The following is a 21,160-nucleotide window of genomic DNA, read 5'->3' as shown; positions in this document are numbered from 1 at the left end:
TCAGGGTCTCTTGTAAGGCAGGCCTGGTGGTGACAAAATCTCTAAGCATTTGCTTATCTGTAAAGGATTTTATTTCTCCTTCACTTATGAAACTTAGTTTGGCTGGATATGAAATTCTGGGTTTAAAATTCTTTTCTTTAAGAACGTTGAATATTGGCCCCCACTCTCTTCTGGCTTGTAGAGTTTCTGCCGAGAGATCTGCTGTTAGTCTGATGGGCTTCCCTTTGTGGGTGACCCGACCTTTCTCTCTGGCTGCCCTTAAGATTTTTTCCTTCATTTCAACTTTGGTGAATCTGGCAATTATGTGTCTTGGAGTTGCTCTTCTGGAGGAGTATCTTTGTGGCGTTCTCTGTATTTCCTGAATTTGAATGTTGGCCTGCCCTACTAGGTTGGGGAAGTTCTCCTGGATGATATCCTGAAGAGTGTTTTCCAACTTGGTTCCATTTTCCCCCTCACTTTCAGGCACCCCAATCAGACGTAGATTTGGTCTTTTTACGTAATCCCATACTTCTTGCAGGCTTTGCTCATTTCTTTTTCTTCTTTTTTCTTTTGGTTTCTCTTCTCGCTTCATTTCATTCATTTGATCTTCAATCGCTGATACTCCTTCTTCCAGTTGATCGAGTCGGTTACTGAAGCTTGTGCATTTGTCACGTATTTCTCGTGTCATGGTTTTCATCTCTGTCATTTCGTTTATGATCTTCTCTGCATTAATGAGTCTAGCTGTCAATTCTTCCACTCTTTTTTCAAGATTTTTAGTTTCTTTGCGCTGGGTACGTAATTCCTCCTTTAGCTCTGATAAGTTTGATGGACTGAAGCCTTCTTCTCTCCTCTCGTCCAAGTCATTCTCTGACCAGCTTTGATCCGTTGCTGGTGATGGGCTGCGCTCCTTTGCAGGGGGAGATGCGCTCTTATTTTTTGAATTTCCAGCTTTTCTGCCCTGCTTCTTCCCCATCTTTGTGGTTTTATCTGTCTCTGGTCTTTGATGGTGGTGACGAACTGATGGGGTTTTGGTATAGGTGTCCTTCCTGTTTGATAGTTTTCCTTCTGACAGTCAGAAGGACTCTCTGTTGGTCTGTTGGAGATTGCTTGAGGTCCACTCCAGACCCTGTTTGCCTGGGTATCAGCAGCAGAGGTTGCCGAAGATAGAATATTGCTGAACAGCGAGTGTACCTGTCTGATTCTTCCTTTGGAAGTGTCCTCTCAGGGGTGTACTCCACCCTGTGAGGTGTGGGGTGTCAGACTGCCCCTAGTGGGGGATTTCTCCCAGCTAGGCTACTCAGGGGTCAGGGACACACCTGAGCAGGCAGTCTGTCCGTTCTCAGATCTCAACCTCCGCGTTGGGAGATCCGCGGCTCTCCCCAAAGCTGTCAGACAGAGTCGTTCGCGTCTGCACCGGCTCCCACTACTTCCCCTGTTGGTCTTCAGCTGTGCGCTGTCCCCAGAGGTGGAGACTACAGAGACAGGCAGGCTTCCTTGAGCTGCTGTGAGCTCCACCCAGTTCGAGCTTCCCAGCGGCTTTGTTTACCTACTTAAGCCTCAGCAATGGCGGGCGCCCCTCCCCCAGCCTCGCTGCTGCCTTGCGGATAGATCGCGGCAGACTGCTGTGTTAGCAGTGAGGGAGGCTTCGTGGGCGTGGGACCCTCCCGGCCAGGTGTGGGATATATTCTCCTGGAATGCCTGTATGCTTACAGCGCAGTATTGGGGTGGGAGTTACCCGATTTTCCAGGTGTTGTGTGTCTCAGTTCCCCTGGCTAGGAAAACGGATCCCCTTCCCCCTTGCGCTTCCAGGTGAGGCGATGCCTCGCCCTGCTTCAGCTCTCGCTGGTCAGGCTGCAGCAGCTGACCAGCACCGATTGTCCGGCACTCCCTAGTGAGATGACCCCAGTACCTCAGTTGAAAATGCAGAAATCACCGGTCTTCTGTGTCGCTCGCGCTGGGAGTTGGAGACTGGAGTTGTTCCTATTCGGCCATCTTGCTCCGCTCATATCTGTTTTTAATAACACTATACAGCTTCATGTGTAATTCTAGTGACTTATAATAACAAAATTTTCTCAGTTCCTCTCTTGTGCTTAATCATTGCTGTCATTCATTTATACTTAAGCATACCTACATATATACATATATGTATACCTCCAAATATGTTGTTGCTATTATTTTGAACTTATGTCCTAGATCAATTAACAAGTTTTATTACCTTCACTTATTCCTTCCCCAGTGTTCTTCCTTTATGTCGACCCAAGTATCTGCCTATGTCATTGTTATACTCTTTAAATAACTTCTTTTAATTATTCTTGAAGGGCTGTTCTGCTAACAATAAATTCCTCAATTTTTGACTGAGAAAGTATTTTACTTTTACTTTTGAAAAGTTCTTGCAGGTTATAAAATTCTAGGTTGGTAGGTTTTTCTCTCAACATTTTAAATATTTTATTACATTCTCTTTTTACTTGCATGGTGCCTGAGAACAAGTTGGATGTAATCCTTATCTTTGTTGCTTCTCTATAAGTAAGCTTTCAGCCCCTATTGAGAGGTGACAACTTGCTAGCAGCCCTCGCTGACTCTTGGCTCCTCCTCGGCCTCTGCGTCCACTCTGGCTGCACTTGAGGAGCCCTTCAGCCCACCGCTGCACTATAGGAGCCCCTCTCTGGGCTGGCCAAGGCCAGAGCCGGGTGCCTCTGCTTGCAGGGAGGTGTGGAGGGAGAGGCATGGGTGGGAACTGGGGCTGTGCATGGTACTCGCGGGCCAGTGGAGTTCCGGGTGAGGGCGGGCTTGGTGGGCCTCGCACTTGAAGCTACTGGCTGGCACCGCCAGCCCCAAGGAGTGAGGGGCTTAGCACCCAGGCAAGCAGCCGCGGAGGGTGCACCGGGTCCCCCAGCACTGCTGGCCCACTGGCCCGTGCCTCGCTCGAATTCTCACCAGGCCTCAGCCACCTCCCCGTGGGGCAGGGCTCGGGACCTGCAGCCTGCCAAGCCCGAGCTTCCCTGCCAATGCCCGAACCCCCCTCTCCAGTGGTGGGCTCCCGCATGGCCCAAGCCTCCCTGGAGTGCCACCCTCTGCTCTGCGGTGCCTGGTCCCATCAACCGCCCAAGGCCTGAGGAGCACTGGTGTGCAGCAGGGGACTGGTGGGCAGCTCCGCCCCCAGCCCCAGCACTAGGTCCACACTAGGCAAAGCCAGCTGGGCTCCTGAGTTGGGTGGGGACTTGGAGAACTTTTATGCCTAGCTAGAGGATTGTAAACACACCAATCAGCACTCTCTGTCTAGCTCAAGCTTTATAAATGCACCAATCAGGGCTCTGTTTCTAGATAATCTACTGGAGACTTGGAGAATTTTTATGTCTAGCTAAAGGATTGTAAATGCACCAATCAGTGCTCTGTGTCTAGTTCAAAGTTTGTGAATGCACCAATCAGCACCTTGTCAAAACAGAGCAATCCACTCTCTGTATAATAGAGCAATTGGCTCTCTGTAAAATGTACGAATCAGCAGAATGTGGGTTGGGTCAGATAAGGGAATAAAAGCAGGCTGCCAGAGCCAGCAGTGGCAACCCACGTGGGTCGCCTTCCATTTGTGTGAAACTTTTGCGCTTTTACTTTTCACAGTAGCTGTTGCTGCTACTCTCTCTTTGGGTCCGAGCCGCGTTTATGAACTCTAGCACTCACAGCGAAAGTCTGCAGCTTCACTCCTGAGGCCAGCAAGACTACGAACACACCAGAAGGAATGAACAACTCCAGACGTGCTGCCCTTATGAGCTGTAGCACTCACGGTGAAGGTCTGCAGTTTCACTCCTGAAGTCAGCAAGACCACAAACCCACCAGAGTGAAGAATCTCTGGACACATCTGAACATCTGAAGGAACAAAGTCTGGACAAACCATCTTTAAGAACTAACACTTACCATGAGGGTCCGCGGCTTCATTCTTGAAGTCAGCGAGACCAAGGACCCACCAATTCTGGACACGCTACCATCCTCCACCCTCACCACTGACCCCCTCCTGGCTTTTCCAAGAATTTTTTTATTGTTATGTTTGAGTATGTTATATCTAGATGTAGTCTGTCTGACATTTTTTTCTGCTTGTTTTTCAAACGTGCTTCATTTGCAGTTTGGTGTGTTGGCATCAATTTGCTGAAAATCCTCACTCATTTATGTTTTATATATTTCTCTTTTTTCTCTTTTTGAAATTTTATTTTGTGTAAGTTGCACCTTTTGTAGTTCTATAGTTCCTCAGTGTTTTGTTCTGCTTTTCTTGCAGGATGTTTTTCCTCTGTGCCTTTCAGTCTTAGAAGTTTTTATTGTAATGTTCTCAAGCTTAGATTACTTTCTCAGCTTTGTCCAATATACGAATTAGTCCAATAAGAACATTCTTCCCTTTTGTTACAATACCTTTGGTCCCAGCACTACTTTTTGATTACATCGCTTCACTTAACATTTTCCATCTGTTCTTACATGTCTCCTATGTTTTCCACTAAAAGACCTTAACAGCTTAATCACAATTTTTCAAAATTTCTGGTTTGATCATGCCAACATTTCTGTCACAGTCAACGTGATTTTGATTCTGATGCCTATTTGATCTCTTCAAACTCCGTTTTTTGCCTTTTGGGATGTCTTGTAATTTTTTGTTGAAAGCCAGACTTGATGTACTAGATAAAGGAACCATGTAAATAGGCTTTTAGTAATGTGGTGGTAAGGTATGCAGGGAGGTGTTCTGTACTTCCAAAACTAGGTGTCCCTCTTTTGGTGAACACGATTAGGTCTCCCATCTTTGGGTGACCTTGTGCTTCGGAGAGATGATCTTCACCTGTGCCTTCCCCTTCAGGTGTGACCAGATGCCTGGAGGGTACGGAGATGGGTATTTCCCTTTTCCCAGGTAGCTCAGGCTCTGGTAAAACTTCAGAGGTGGGGTTCTGCCTGAATGATTTCTTCTAAGGACAGATCTTAAGAACGGAATGCTCTGGTATATTTCAAGATGGTTATTTTATCTCCGTACCCCATGACCCCTTCGACTAGAAGCAAGATGGTTTGTTTGTTTTTTCTCTGATAGTCACTGTGAGATAAAATAAAGCTCATGGAGGAGAAACTTACAAAAAAAGTGGGGTCACTGTGACTGGGTCCACCTGAAGCTTTTAACTCTCAAGAATTGCCTACTCTGAGCTTCAAGCAATTTGTCAATTACAGCTGAGGTTTTCCTACCCAGCACTGGTTGCAAGTTGTGGGTTTCTGCTCTAGTAAGTTTCGGTTCTTTGTATCAAAATTTCTCTTTAATTTTTGTGGCAGTGGTTTGCCCTGTGACCTCGCTTGTTTGTTGAATCTACAAAACATTGTTGATTTTTCGGTTTGGTTCACTTTTTACTTGTAATCTTCTTACATGCCAGACCAGAAACTGAAAGTCAATTTCTTTTCTTTTAATTTATATGTGTCAATAAGTAAAGAGGGTTTTTGTTTTTTTTTTGTAGCCAATATAGATTGATATAGTTGGATTAATATCTACCAATTTTGTTACTGTTTTCCATTTGTTGCCCTTGTTCTTTGTTTGCATTTTGTCTTCCACAATTTTTCTATCCAGTTTTAATTAAGCATTATATTATTACATTTTCTCTTTTTTAGTATATTATGTTTTCTCCTTTTACATTTTTTAGCGGCTGTCCTAGTGTATTCAATATATATTTATAACTAATCCAAGTCTATTTTCAAATAATTTTGTAGTACTTATAAGGTACTGTAAGTACTTTATAATAATAAAATAATCTGAGTTCCTTTCTATCCTCCTTGTATTATTTCTCTAATGCATATCACTCATACATAAGCATATATATATATATACACACACATATATGTTTAAATAAATTGATGCTATTATTATTTTGGACAAACTCTTGTCTGTTAGATCCATTAAGACTAAGAAAAAAATACTTAGCAGAGGTTGGTTCATGAGGTTTAAAGAAATTATAAAATATATTTATCTTCACTTATTCCTTCTCTAATACCTTTTTTTCTTTATGTAGATCTGAGTTCCTGACCTGTATCAATTTTTGTGTCTCATAAGAGCTTATTTTTATTGTTTCTTACTATTAAGGTCTCCTGGCAACAATTTTTTTTAATGATATTTGTCTGAAAAAGTCTTTATTTCTTCAGTTTTGAAGAATATTTTCCCAAGGTGCAGAATTACACATTGGTGGGCTTTTCACTTACAATACTTTAAGTAAAAATATTTAACTCTATTCTTCTTTGCATGATTTCTAAGAACAAATGTACAACTTTAAAAAAAATCCTTTTATTTAAGTAATTAAATAAATCAGATTGTATTCATAAAATCTGTTGCAGTTTTAAAAATCAGAAGGGTAGACTTGAATATATTGGCATTAAATATTAAAATTAAAGATAGACATATATCATCTAATTGAACTTTGCTTTATTGCATTTAGCAGATACTGTGTTTTATACAAATTGAAGGTTTGTGGTAAACCTGCACTGAGCATCTATTGGCACCATTTTTCAATCATTGTGTATTTACTTTGAATCTCTGTGTCATATTTTGGTAATTCTTGGAATATTTCAAACATTTTCATTATTATTATATCTAACATGGTTATCTGTGATCAGTGATGTTTTATGTTACTGATGTTACTGTAATTATTATTTTGGGGGCAACAGGAACCCCACCTATACAACATGGTAAACCTAATAAATATTGTGCATATTCTGACAGCTCCACCAGCTGGCTGTTCCCCTATCTCTCTCCCTCCATCCTACATCCCTATTTCCTGAGACATAACAATATTAAAATTACACCAGTTAATAACCCCACAATAGCCTGTAAGTGTTCAAATGAAAGAAAGATTTACAGGTCTGTCAACTAAATCAAAAGCTACACGTGACTAAATTTAATGAGGAAGACATATTGAAAGCTGAGAGAGGCTTGAAACTAGGCCTCTTCCAACAAAAAGTTAGCCTAGTTGTGAATGTAAAGGAAAAGTTCTTGAAGAAGATTAAAAATGCTACTTAGATGAATACATGAATTTTAAGAAAGCCAAATAGTCTTATTACTGATATGGAGAATGTTTTAGTGGTCTGGATAGAAGATCAAACCAGCCACAACATTCTCTTAAGCCAAAGCCAGAACAAGATTCTCTCTTCAAATCTATGAAGGCTGAAAGAGGCAAAGAAGAGGTAGAAGTCAAGTTTGAAGTTGTTAGAGGCTGGTTCATGAGAAAGAGAAAGAAAGAAGCCATCTCCATGACATAAAAGTGCAAGGTACACAGCATGTGCTGATGTAGAAACTACAGCAAGTAATTCAGAAGATCTGCTGAAGGTGGCTACACCAAATAACAGATCTTCAATGTAGATGAAACAGCTTTATAGTAGAAAATGCCCTCTAAGATTTTCCTAGTTAGAGGAGAAGTCAATGCCTGGCTTCAAAGGATAGGCTGATTGTCTTATCAGGTGTTAACACATTTGATCACTTTGAGTTGAAGCCAATGCTCATTAATCATTCCGAAAATCCTGTTGTCCTTAAGAAATTATATTAAATCTACTCTAACTGTGCTCTATAAATGGAACAACAAAGCCTGAATGACAGCACATCTGTTTATAGCATGGTTTACTGAATATTTTGAGCCCACTGTTGAGATCTACTGCTCAGGAAAAAAAGATACTTCTAAAATATTACTGCTCATTGATAATGCTGTACATTGAAAAATGAATGTTGTCTTCATGCCTGCTAACACACCATCTATTCTGCAGACCATAAATAGTTTTGACTTTCAAGTCTTATTATTTAAGAAATACATTTTGTAAGGCCATAGCTGGGATAGATATCCTTAAATAATAAGACTTGAAAGTCAAAACTACTCCTTGATCTATGGGCTACAGACTGTTGTCAAAATGTCAACACTAACAGAAATTTGGAAGAAGTTGATTCCAGCCCTCATGGATAACTTAGAGGGGTTCAAGACTTCACTGAAGGAAGTGACTTCAGATTTGGTAGAAATAGCAAGAAAACTAGAATTCCAAGTGGATCCTGAAGATGTGACTGAATTGCTGCAACCTTGTAACTTGAAAAGATGAAGATTTGCTTTTTATGGATAAATAAAGAAAGAGGTTTCTTGAAATATAACCTATTCCTGGTGAAGATGCTGTGAACATTGTTGAAGTGACAACAAAAGTTTTAGAGTACTACATAAACTAGTTGATAAAGCAGTGGTAGAGTTTGAGAGGATTGATTCTAATTTTGAAAGAAGTTGTACAGTGGGCAAAATGCTATTAAATAGTATCATATGCTACAGATAAATCTTTTGTAAAAGAGTCAACTGATGCAGCAAACCTCATTATTGTGTCATTTTAAGAAATTGACACAGTTACTGCAAAGTTTACCAACCATTACCATACTCAGTCGGTAGCCATCAACACTGACAAAAGATCCTCCATCAGCCGAAAATTGCAAATTACTGAAGTCTCAGATGATCATTTTTTAGGTATAAAATATTTTTAAATTTGAGTATTCAGATTATTTTTACACATAATAAATTCCAGTTCTGTGAATTCTATCATACACTTCATAGACTACCATACAGTGTAAACATAACTTTTATATGAACTGAGAAACCAAAAAGTCATGCAACTCACTTTATTCTGTATTAATTTTATTGCAATGGTCTTAGAACCACACCCATAATATCTCTGAGGTATGCCTGTATTTAGAGTTAAATGATATTTTTAGAAGAATATGCTATACATGTTTTTATATGATAACATTGAAATGTAGTAATATGAATATAAATTATATATGTGCCCTTTATATACCCATGTATGCACATACACACATATACAGAGACACAAACATATACACACTTAAAATGACTGGAAGTATACACATTGAACTGTTAACAGTAGCTAATTTTGAAGAATTGAACATATAGGATGATGTAGCTGGGAGATACAGTTTTACTTTTTACTTGATACAGTTCTCTATTTTTATCAATTTAAAGAGTACACATTAATTTGACGATGATGTAAAGCAGTTACCACTTTGAGAACAAAAATAGAATTTTGAAGTTGGAATTCCTAAATGGACACCTCATTCTCAAAATAACCGACATAGAAGAGCAGTAGTTAATGATTACGTCAGGAGGGCAACCCTTGGGTTAATAGAAGTACACCATAGGCAACTGGAATCTCATTTAAAGTACAGAACTCCCAGGAAAAGAAAACATAGCTGACCCTGCTAGGCACAGATAGCAGAATGACTATAGAACAAAGGGAGTACATCACAAAGTTATCTCTATGGTCTCTTCAGGGGAAAAGCACTAGGAGCCAACCACACAGCAGGAGGCCATGGTGCAGACTCCATGACAAAGACCCATGAAAGAGTCATATGAATTAGGTTTCCAAAGGCTCAAGGTGAGGTGACATTTGATTATGGCTTTTGGGGATAAACTACAATAATCTGTGGAATTACATGTACCCAGAATTTTACCTGTATTAACTAATAGTATTTTCTGATTTTCTCTTAAAATTAATTAAAGTAGAAACAACATCAAAGAACATTCAATGAAAAAACTTCTAGCACTTCTAGAATAGATTTCCAGCAAGTTCACCAGATCCAGTCTTCTGGTAAAGAGCTATATAAAATAACTGGAACTTTTGGTGCCAAAGCTGTTTCTTACACAAGGAGAAAAATAGGTACAGACAGTGTCAGATTTTTTATCCGAATTCATTTTCCAGATTTGTGTAGTTTTTACCCCCACTATATTTTCCAGTTCAGTGAATTCTTCAAAGAATTTTTGTATTGTGGAAATGAACATGCATGGTGTTTATTTGTGCTACAAATCAGTATTTTCTTTCAAGTAGGAAAAGAGTGGGAACCCACTTACTTGTTCAAAAGCAATTCAATTTCCTTGTTGACTGCCAAACAAGCCAGGGATGAAATTGATCAATTTCAGAAAAGTAATGAAAAGAATTGGCTAGGGATTCAAAAGGATCTATTTTAGGGGAAAATCAGTATGTAGATATACTTCAGGCTAATAAAATTATGGCCAAACTGCGTAACTACAATTTTTTGATATCAACATTGTTTTCAGAAAAATATTTATTGGGTTTTATTACTATGTAAAGAATAGATCTGAGTGAACATTCTTTGTGGTTCTTCACATTCCAAGGGCCTTACATAATGTAATGTTTTACTCTTCCAATTGTTTCAGCTGGCTGCTGTGCCGCCGATGAGATTATTGTTGGGTAAAAGCAAACTCTGAATCTGTGTATAGATGTTTGTCTTTTTTTTTTTATTTAACTAGACAATTTTAGAAGTTTAATAGATGTTTGTCTTGTGAGGTAGGGTGAACTACTGGAAAGAGGTAGAGAGGCAGTAACTGACAACGAGGTAGAGAAAACAGATTAAGGATTTTGTTAGGTAGAGATTATGACGCCGTATTTTGATGTATGACAAAACTAAAATCGCTGGCGGATATTTTTTATGCTGGATCATAGTAGGAGATACATGTTCTCAACTGGTAGTTTGAGGTCATGAAAGGGATTAAAATGTAGTTTGAGGAATACATTTTTTTTTCCTTGCAAATGTTTATGTTGTTGAATTTTTAAAGCTGGAGACTGAGATTATGATAATAATGCATTTGGAAGATTTATCTAGTACTGAGAACAGGGCTGATTGGATAGTAATCAGTGAGAGACAAAGAAACCAGTTTAACAAGGGATTGTCATAATGGTTGTGTGAGAAGAAAAGCAATTGAACTGAGGTGCTGAAAAGAATAAAAGTACCAAGGGACAGTTTGAAGTAATTGTAAAAATGATTTGCTAGAACAAGAAAAAAGGAAACATAAGTTGACTCTTGGTATTAGAGGGTTTTTGATACCTGAACACTGGCTTCCTAGAACTCAGAAAATCTGGTTTCTCACTCCAGCAGTGGCATTCACTAGCTGTATGAGAAAACATTATTTACATACCTTAGATGCTTCAACTGTCAAAAAGGTGGAGCACTGAACCAGTCTGTCTGATTTCCAGTACAAGAGACTTCAGTCTGGTGTCTCATCACTGAGCCAGACATCATAATGGATCATAAAGCTCTTTTCCACTGGGTACAAATGAAACCTCATGATCTTTCTCAATTAAGGTCTCTAGACCAAGTGTCCCCAAACCTGGGGCCACGACCACTTCATGGCCTGTTAAGAACCAGGCCACACAGCAGGTGGTGAGTAGCGGGCCAGAGAGCATTATGGCCTGAGCTCCACCTCCTGTCAGATCAGCAGCTGCATTAGATTCTCATGGGAGCACAGATCCTAGCATGAACCATGCTTGTGAGAGATCAAGGTTGCACGCTCCCTAAGAGAGTCTAATGCCTGACAATCTGAGGTGGAAGAGTTTCATCCTGAAACCATTCCCTTAGCCATCCCCTACCCCAACATGCTCTGGATATCTGATACCAACTGAAGGAATTTTGTATTCAAAACAAAACCAGATTCTAATGTAGGAACTAGGTTTCAGTGTCTCTTCTTGTTGCTGTGTTATCTCCTGATTTTACTGTTTTCAATTCATGCAAATAGAGAAGCAGGAAAAGGAAAACTGAGAAACAGAATGAGGCAGAGGAGGCAGGAGACAGGGTGTGTGAGGAAAGCCTGTGTTAGTGGGTATTTGTGTTGGTTGGTCGAACTTGAATAGACTTTGTTACCACAGCTACAATCTTTCAGTCAGGATAAGGATGTTTAACAGAATGAAGACTAGGTAAAGATCAAAGAAATGCAAGTCAGCACACTGAGAAACTAATAGGAAATTAAAATCAAAATAAATCAATGCCAGAACGAAAGTGTTTTTCTCTTGTGACAGTTTGGACGTGAACATTATCTTCTTTTTCACTCAGAGGGCAATTGGGGGATCAGGCATGAGACCAAGTGGCCAAAAGCAAGAGCGATTAGATCCAGAAACCTGGACACCACAAAACAACTCACAGAGAGAAGGGATGTCCTTTCACCATTTGATGTCTGCTTATGATACTTATTGTCTGAGTTAATGTTTTATTAACACACATATTTGAATACTTGATTAGAAGCCACTGTTGGTGCTCTTCCCAGAGGGGCTGCTGCAAGGGCTTTTGCTAATGGACACACACACACACATTCACAATTCTATTTTTAATGGCCTGCTTTTTTCCAGTGAAGAAAAACCAAGTCAATACAATTCTAATTTTGTAGCCTGCAGACTAATGTCTATGATATAGTACATAATTATTGCAATAAGCTATTTCCATAGAGGGTTTTACAGACTGTCTTTAGTGTAAATGAAGGTGATATACAAGTGGAATTAACTGAAGTTTTCTGATTTTAGGGAGACTTTGGTTTGTGTAAGCAAATCCCATCTCATTTTGCCTTCATTAATAAATTCCCTATTTTCATTTTTAATGAAGAAAGAACTTTAATTAAAAAGTTTTATTAAATTCTATACTAAATGTTAATTGAACAGACTAATAATCCAGATCTTACAGGTGTATTTAAAATATATCACACCTCTTAATTATAAGAAAAGTAACCATATAATAATATGACTATTGGCTAAGCATGATGGCTCACACCTGTAATCCCAGCACTTGGGGAGTCCAAGGTGGGCAGATCACGAAGTCGGGAGATTGAGACCATCCTGGCTAACACAGTGAAACCCCATCTCTACTAAAAAAATACAAAAAAATTAGCCAGGCGTAGTGGTGGGTGCCTGTAATCCCAGCTACTCAGGAGGCTGAGGCAGGAGAATGGCATGAACCTGGGAGGCGGAACTTGCAGTGAGCTGAGATCATGCTATTGCACTCCAGCCTGGGTGACAGAACGAGACTCCACCTCAAAAAAAAAAAAAAAAAAATATATATATATATATATGTATATATACACACACACATATATACATATATGACTATTAAGCTAGTTACTATGTCAAATGGTCTTAACTCTTAAATTGCAATATCTCAATTTATTTCTTCACCGACATAGAAGATGTTTGCCTCTTCTCTTACAGTTGTATCCTCTAACTAGGTCTTCATTATTTCGTCAAATTCTTATTATGTCTTCTCAATCTTCTTTGGTCTTACAATAAAGCTAATGGTTTACAGTATTGTTTAGAAACAGGTATGTGATTCCCAAGCAATAGCCTTTTCTCTCATCTTATCCTCTCTCTCTTCTACTTTGGTACATGCCAGCATTCCCAATTAATGATGCCTGATCAGGATCTACCCTTGTTTCACCAAAACAATCTATTAACCTTGGAACGTCATGCAATTGCTTAACTTACTCAGACTCATTACCTATTTTTACCTTGTCTGTTTCTTCATATTTCTATAAATTAATTGATTGTCATCAGAATCAGGGACCTCATCTACCAGTCCTCCTAATAGTGAATACATTCCTTATCCTGACCCTCATTCCATATATACAGAATATATATTTTCCCCTACTTTGTATATATTAGGGATGCTATTGGATTTGGCTTTCTTATTCTATCAATCCCATTTTAAAAACATAAAAACTTCATTTTTAAATCAAATCCATGCATTTATGTGACATATTCTTCAAATTGATCCTAAGAATATCATCTCTTTAATCACCTTGTCCTCTGAGACACTCTCTTTAATTTTATGTTTTGAGATCACCAGGTTGAAAGAATGAGAGAAAATTAGGGAGACAATAGAAACATTAAAGTAAAGAACACTTGAAGGCATAGGACAAACATATAGATTAATAATATGATAAGTGTGGCGACAGAGGTGCCTCTGTGGTATTATAAGGTACTTCGAAGGGACTTTTCAGTGGTCTATGAGGTAGGGAAAGAAGAAGAGTGATGATAATCAATGGGAAAACTGGTATTTCCATGCCCAATAGTGAAAAATATAAATCAATACAAGTTATCTGGAAGGCAATTTGTCAATTTATACTCACAATCTTAAAGTGGATTTTGCCCTTTGAAAGACTTCTAGGAAAAATTTGCCCCAAGATTGTAATGTGATAGTTTTCACAGATACTTGGATAAACATTGTTTCAGCAAACCACTTACTTTCTACTTTTAAAACATGATGCTGATTTTTTTTTCAAGCCTGGTTTCACATTCACCCTGTCCACGATGCCTATTTTTCAAGCCTTAATTGCTACTTCCTTGTTTCTTATTTACTCTGTCCACAGTAGCCAAACTAATATTCCTACTTTATTCCTAAATTGTTAAACTTTATTTCCCTGCTTAAGAACCTGCTGTGCATGTCCACTAGTTAAAGCATCTGCTTCCAAATGTATCTAGCTATTTTCCATGCTCTCTTTGACTCCTCTCACTCAGGGATATGTCTCATTACTTTTCAGAATGATTCCTCTAAATCTTGTTCACTTATTTTATTCCCTATTTAGACCAGATATCTTCTGTTTGCCTTTCCATAAAGATATCCCACCCATGTCCATGTTGCTCTTCGCCATCAAAGGCTAATCTGCTTGGGTAAGTCACAGGTTCCTATGTCTACTGGCCTTCTGCAGGGTTTGGCCAAAGAGGATATCTGGTAAGAGGTTAGAGGTTAGTAAGGTTAACGGTATGTATTTCCTCTTGATTAAGCTGCTTTTTCCCACTTGAGGAAGACCTCTGTTTTTTCCAAGATGGGCTGCTTAAAGTAAGATGTTTTTGTGTGTTGGTGGAGCAGGGTGGTTCCTATAACCTCTGCCACTCCTGATTCCTTCACACCCAGCATGGTAACAGCACTGCTGCAACTAGCTTTGTGCTATTGCACTATCCTTGGCCTCAGCTTACACAGCTTTGTAATTATATCATTTGTAAACAAGCATTCTTGAAATTATTCCAATTTGAATATGTCCTTTTTCAGGGGGAACATGATTAATATACAACCCTTCTCAGCGAATGGTTTTTGTTTTTCTGTTTCTTAAGTTCCTTGGGTAGATTCTAATAGGCAATGTTAATGAACTTGTAGAACATAATAAGGATTTTGGGCTGTATCCTAAGAGCAATAGGTAATGGGAAATCAATAAAAGGTTTAAAGAGGAGCAAGATGCTATTTAAGATTTGTTTTGAAAGTATCACTTTGGTTGGTATAAACTTGATTGATAGAGAGTCACAAGGAGTTAGGGAGATATTAGTAACTTTGATATTGTCAAGCTAACTGTGTTCTGCTTGATTGGATAGGAGTCTCATCATTGGATAGAAGGGATGTAAAAAGTGAAGAATGTTTGTACTCCTTTATATTTACCCAAAGGAGTTGAAAAACATGCCCACAGATAATCTTTCACATGGATGTTCATAGTTGTCAAAACGTAGAAGCAACCAAGATATCTGCCAGTAGGTGAGTGGATAAATAAATTAGGGCACATCCAAAAAATGGAATATTATTCAGCACTAAAAAGAAATGAGCTATCAAGCCATGAAAAGACATGGAGGAAACTGAAGTGTACATTGCTAAGTAAAAGCACTCAGTCTAAAAATGCTAACTACTATATGATCCTAACTATGTAACATTCTGGAAAACAATGGAGACAATAAAATAATTCATGGTTGTCAGGATATAGAGGGGAGGGAAGGATGAAAAGGCAGAACACAGAGGATTTTTTGAGGCAGTGAAAATACTCTGTATGATGTTATAATAGTGGATAATGCAATTATACATTTGTCCATGCCATAGAACGCACAAATCCAAGAGTGAACCCTATGAAAAGCAAGAGCTTTGGGTGATAATGATGTCAGTGTAGGATTATCAATTGTAATAAATGTACAACTCTGGTGGGGGATGTTGATAATGTAAGAAGCTATGCTTGTGTGGGACAGGGGCATATGGGTTATCTCTGCTCCTTCTGCTCAGTTTTGCTGTGAATCTAAAACTGCTCTAAAAAATTAAGCCTTTAAATAAATTAACAAACAACATCAACAACAAACACATATTAAAAACAAAGAAAATCTAAATGATTGAAAAAGAGATTGTATATCTGCAATAAGGGTAACTAGGCATTCTTGATAGTGTATTGGCCCCCGAAGGGTCTCTATGCCCTAATCTCCTGACCCTGTGACCACAGGAGAAGAGGGAATTAAGGTTGTAGATAGAATTAAGGTTTCTAATCAGCTGCCCTTAAAATAAAATTGTCCTGGGTTATCAGTGTGAGTTTAAGGTAATCATAAGGGTTTAAATGTAGAGAAGGAAGGCAGAAGAGTCAGTGTAAGAGAGTGGTTTGACGATACTACACAGCTGATTTTGAAGATGGAGGAAAGGGCTATGAGCCAAGGAACATAAGCAGCCTCTAGAAGCTGAAAAAGGAAATGGATTCTCCTTTACAGCCTCCAGAAGGAATGCAGCCCTGTCAATACTTTGACATTAGCTCAGTGAAACTTATTTGAGATTTCTGACTGCCTGAACTGTAACATAATAAATCTGTGTTTTGGGGCGGAGCAAGATGGCCGAATAGGAACAGCTCCAGTCTCCAACTCCCAGCGCGAGCGACACAGAAGACTGGTGATTTCTGCATTTTCAACTGAGGTACTGGGGACATCTCACTAGGGAGTGCCAGACAATCGGTGCTGGTCAGCTGCTGCAGCCTGACCAGCAAGAGCTGAAGCAGGGCAAGGCATCGCCTCACCTGGGAAGTGCAAGGGGGAAGGGAATCCCTTTTCCTAGCCAGGGGAACTGAGACACACAACACCTGGAAAATCGGGTAACTCCCACCCCAATACCGCGCTTTAAGCAACGGGCACACCAGAAGAATATATCCCTCACCTGGCCGGGAGGGTCCCACGCCCACGGAGCCTCCCTCATTGTTAACACAGCAGTCTGCAGCGATCTAACCGCAAGGCAGCAGCGAGGCTGGGGGAGGGGCGCCCGCCATTGCTAAGGCTTAAGTAGGTAAACAAAGCCGCTGAGAAGCTCGAACTGGGTGGAGCTAACAGCAGCTCAAGGAAACCTGCCTGTCTCTGTAGACTCCACCTCTGGGGACAGAGCACAGCTAAATAACAAAAGGGGAAGCAGCAGAGGCCTGTGCAGATGCGAACGACTCTGTCTGACTGCTTTGAAGAGAGCAGTGGATCTCCCAACACAGAGGTTGAGATCTGAGAACGGACAGACTGCCTGCTCAAGTGGGTCCCTGACCCCTGAGTAGCCTAACTGGGAGACATCCCCCACTAGGGGCAGTCTGACACCCCACACCTCACACGGTGGAGTACACCCCTGAGAGGAAGCTTCCAAAGGAAGAATCAGACAGGTACACTCGCTGTTCAGCAATATTCTATCTTCTGCAACCTCTGCTGCTGATACCCAGGCAAACAGGGTCTGGAGTGGACCTCAAGCAATCTCCAACAGACCTATAGCTGAGGGTCCTGACTGTCAGAAGGAAAACTATCAAACAGGAAGGACACCTATACCAAATCCCCATCAGTACGTCACCATCATCAAAGACCAGAGACAGATAAAACCACAAAGATGGGGAAGAAGCAGGGCAGAAAAGCTGGAAATTCAAAAAATAAGAGTATATCTCCCCCTGCAAAGGAGCGCAGCCCATCACCAGCAACGGATCAAAGGTGGTCAGAGAATGACTTAACGCGATGAGAGAAGAAGGCTTCAGTCCATCAAACTTCTCAGAGCTAAAGGAGGAATTACGTACCCAGCGCAAAGAAACTAAAAATCTTGAAAAAAGAGTGGAAGAATTGACAGCTAGACTAATTAATGCAGAGAAGGTCATAAACGAAATGACAGAGATGAAAACCATGACACGAGAAATACATGACAAATCCACAAGCTTCAGTAACCGACTCGATCAACTGGAAGAAAGAGTATCAGCGATTGAGGATCAAATGAATGAAATGAAGCGAGAAGAGAAACCAAAAGAAAAAAGAAGAAAAAGAAATGAACAAAGCCTACAAGAAGTATGGGATTATGTAAAAAGACCAAATCTACATCTGATTGGGGTGCCTGAAAGTGAGGGGGAAAATGGAACCAAGTTGGAAAACACTCTTCGGGATATCATCCAGGAGAACTTCCCCAACCTAGTAGGGCAGGCCAACATTCAAATTCAGGAAATACAGAGAACACCACAAAGATACTCCTCGAGAAGAGCAACTCCAAGACACATAATTGCCAGATTCACCAAAGTTGAAATGAAGGAAAAAATCTTAAGGGCAGCCAGAGAGAAAGGTCAGGTTACCCACAAAGGGAAGCCCATCAGATGAACAGCAGATCTCTTGGCAGAAACTCTACAAGCCAGAAGAGAGTGGGGGCCAATATTCAACGTTCTTAAAGAAAAGAAGTTTCAACCCAGAATTTCATATCCAGCCAAACTAAGTTTCATAAGTGAAGGAGAAATAAAATCCTTTACAGATAAGCAAATGCTTAGAGATTTTGTCACCACCAGGCCTGCCTTACAAGAGACCCTGAAGGAAGCCCTGAACATGGAAAGGAACAACCGGTACCAGCCATTGCAAAAGCATGCCAAAATGTAAAGACCATCGAGGCTAGGAAGAAACTGCATCAACTAACGAGCAAAATAACCAGTTAATATCATAATGGCAGGATCAAGTTCACACATAACAATATTAACCTTAAATGTTAATGGACTAAATGCTCCAATTAAAAGACACAGACTGGCAAACTGGATAAAGAGTCAAGACCCATCAGTCTGCTGTATTCAGGAGACCCATCTCACATGCAGAGACATACATAGGTTCAAAATAAAGGGATGGAGGAAGATCTACCAAGCAAATGGAGAACAAAAAAAAGCAGGGGTTGCAATCCTAGTCTCTGATAAAACAGACTTTAAACCATCAAAGATGAAAAGAGACAAAGAAGGCCATTACATAATGGTAAGGGGATCAATTCAACAGGAAGAGCTAACTCTCCTAAATATATATGCACCCAATACAGGAGCACCCAGATTCATAAAGCAAGTCCTTAGAAACTTACAAAGAGACTTAGACTCCCATACAATAATAATGGGAGACTACAACACTCCACTGTCAACATTAGACAGATCAACGAGACAGAAAGTTAACAAGGATATCCAGGAATTGAACTCATCTCTGCACCAAGCAGACCTAATAGACATCTATAGAACTCTCCACCCCAAATCAACAGAATATACATTCTTCTCAGCACCACATCGCACTTATTCCAAAATTGACCACATAATTGGAAGTAAAGCACTCCTCAGCAAATGTACAAGAACAGAAATTATAACAAACTGTCTCTCAGACCACAGTGCAATCAAACTAGAACTCAGGACTAAGAAACTCAATCAAAACCGCTCACCTACATGGAAACTGAACAACCTGCTCCTGAATGACTACTGGCTACATAACGAAATGAAGGCAGAAATAAAGATGTTCTTTGAAACCAATGAGAACAAAGATACAACATACCAGAATCTCTGGGACACATTTAAAGCAGTGTGTAGAGGGAAATATATAGCACTAAATGCCCACAAGAGAAAGCAGGAAAGATCTAAAATTGACACTCTAACATCACAATTAAAAGAACTAGAGAGGCAAGAGCAAACACTTTCAAAAGCTAGCAGAAGGCAAGAAATAACTAAGATCAGAGCAGAACTGAAGGAGATAGAGACACAAAACACCCTCCAAAAAAATCAATGAATCCAGGAGTTGGTTTTTTGAAAAGATCAATAAAATTGACAGACCGCTAGCAAGACTAATAAAGAAGAAAAGAGAGAGGAATCAAATAGATGCAATAAAAAATGATAAAGGGGATATCACCACAGACCCCACAGAAATACAAACAACCATCAGAGAATACTATAAACACCTCTACGCAAATCAACTAGAAAATCTAGACGAAATGGATAATTTCCTGGACACTTACACTCTCCCACGGCTAAACCAGGAAGAAGTTGAATCCCTGAATAGACCAATAGCAGGCTCTGAAATTGAGGCAACAATTAATAGCCTACCCACCAAAAAAAGTCCAGGACCAGATGGATTCACAGCTGAATTCTACCAGAGGTACAAGGAGGAGCTGGTACCATTGCTTCTGAAACTATTCCAATCAATAGAAAAAGAGGGAATCCTCCCTAACTCATTGTCATCATCCTGATACCAAAGCCTGGCAGAGACACAACAAAAAAAGAGAATTTTAGACCAATATCCCTGATAAACATCGATGCAAAAATCCTCAATAAAATACTGGCAAACCAGATTCAGCAGCACATCAAAAAGCTTATCCACCATGATCAAGTGGGCTTCATCCCTGGGATGCAAGGCTGGTTCAACATTCACAAATCAATAAACATAATCCAGCATATAAACAGAACCAAAGTCAAGAACCACATGATTATCTCAATAGATGCAGAAAAGGCTTTTGACAAAATTCAACAGCCCTTCATGCTAAAAACGCTCAATAAATTCGGTACTGATGGAACGTACCTCAAAATAATAAGAGCTATTTATGACAAACCCACAGCTAATATCATGCTGAATGGGCAAAAACTGGAAAAATTCCCTTTGAAAACTGGTACAAGACAGGGATGCCCTCTCTCACCACTCCTATTCAACATAGTCTTGGAAGTTCTGGCTAGGGCAATCAGGCAAGAGAAAGAAATCAAGGGTATCCAGTTAGGAAAAGAAGAAGTCAAATTGTCCCTGTTTGCAGATGACATGATTGTATATTTAGAAAACCCCATCGTCTCAGCCCAAAATCTCCTTAAGCTGAAAAGCAACTTCAGCAAAGTCTCAGGATACAAAATTAATGTGCAAAAATCACAAGCATTCTTATACACCGGTAACAGACAAGCAGAGAGCCAAGTCAGGAATGAACTTCCATTCACAATTGCTTCAAAGAGAATAAAATACCTAGGAATCCAACTTACAAGGGATGTCAAGGACCTCTTCAAGGAGAACTACAAACCACTGCTCAGTGAAATCAAAGAGGACACAAACAAATGGAAGAACCTACCATGCTCATGGATAGGAAGAATCAATATCGTGAAAATGGCCGTACTGCCCAAGCTTATTTATAGATTCAATGCCATCCCCATCAAGCTACCAATGAGTTTCTTCACAGAATTGGAAAAAACTGCTTTAAAGTTCATATGGAACCAAAAAAGAGCCCGCATTGCCAAGACAATCCTAAGTCAAAAGGACAAAGCTGGAGGCGTCACGTTACCTGACTTCAAACTATACTACAAGGCTACAGTAACCAAAACAGCAT

This window comes from Rhinopithecus roxellana, chromosome 1, assembly GCF_007565055.1.
Source record: "Rhinopithecus roxellana isolate Shanxi Qingling chromosome 1, ASM756505v1, whole genome shotgun sequence".
Taxonomy (NCBI): Eukaryota; Metazoa; Chordata; class Mammalia; order Primates; family Cercopithecidae; genus Rhinopithecus; species Rhinopithecus roxellana.
Note: the sequence above shows the minus strand (reverse complement) of the source record.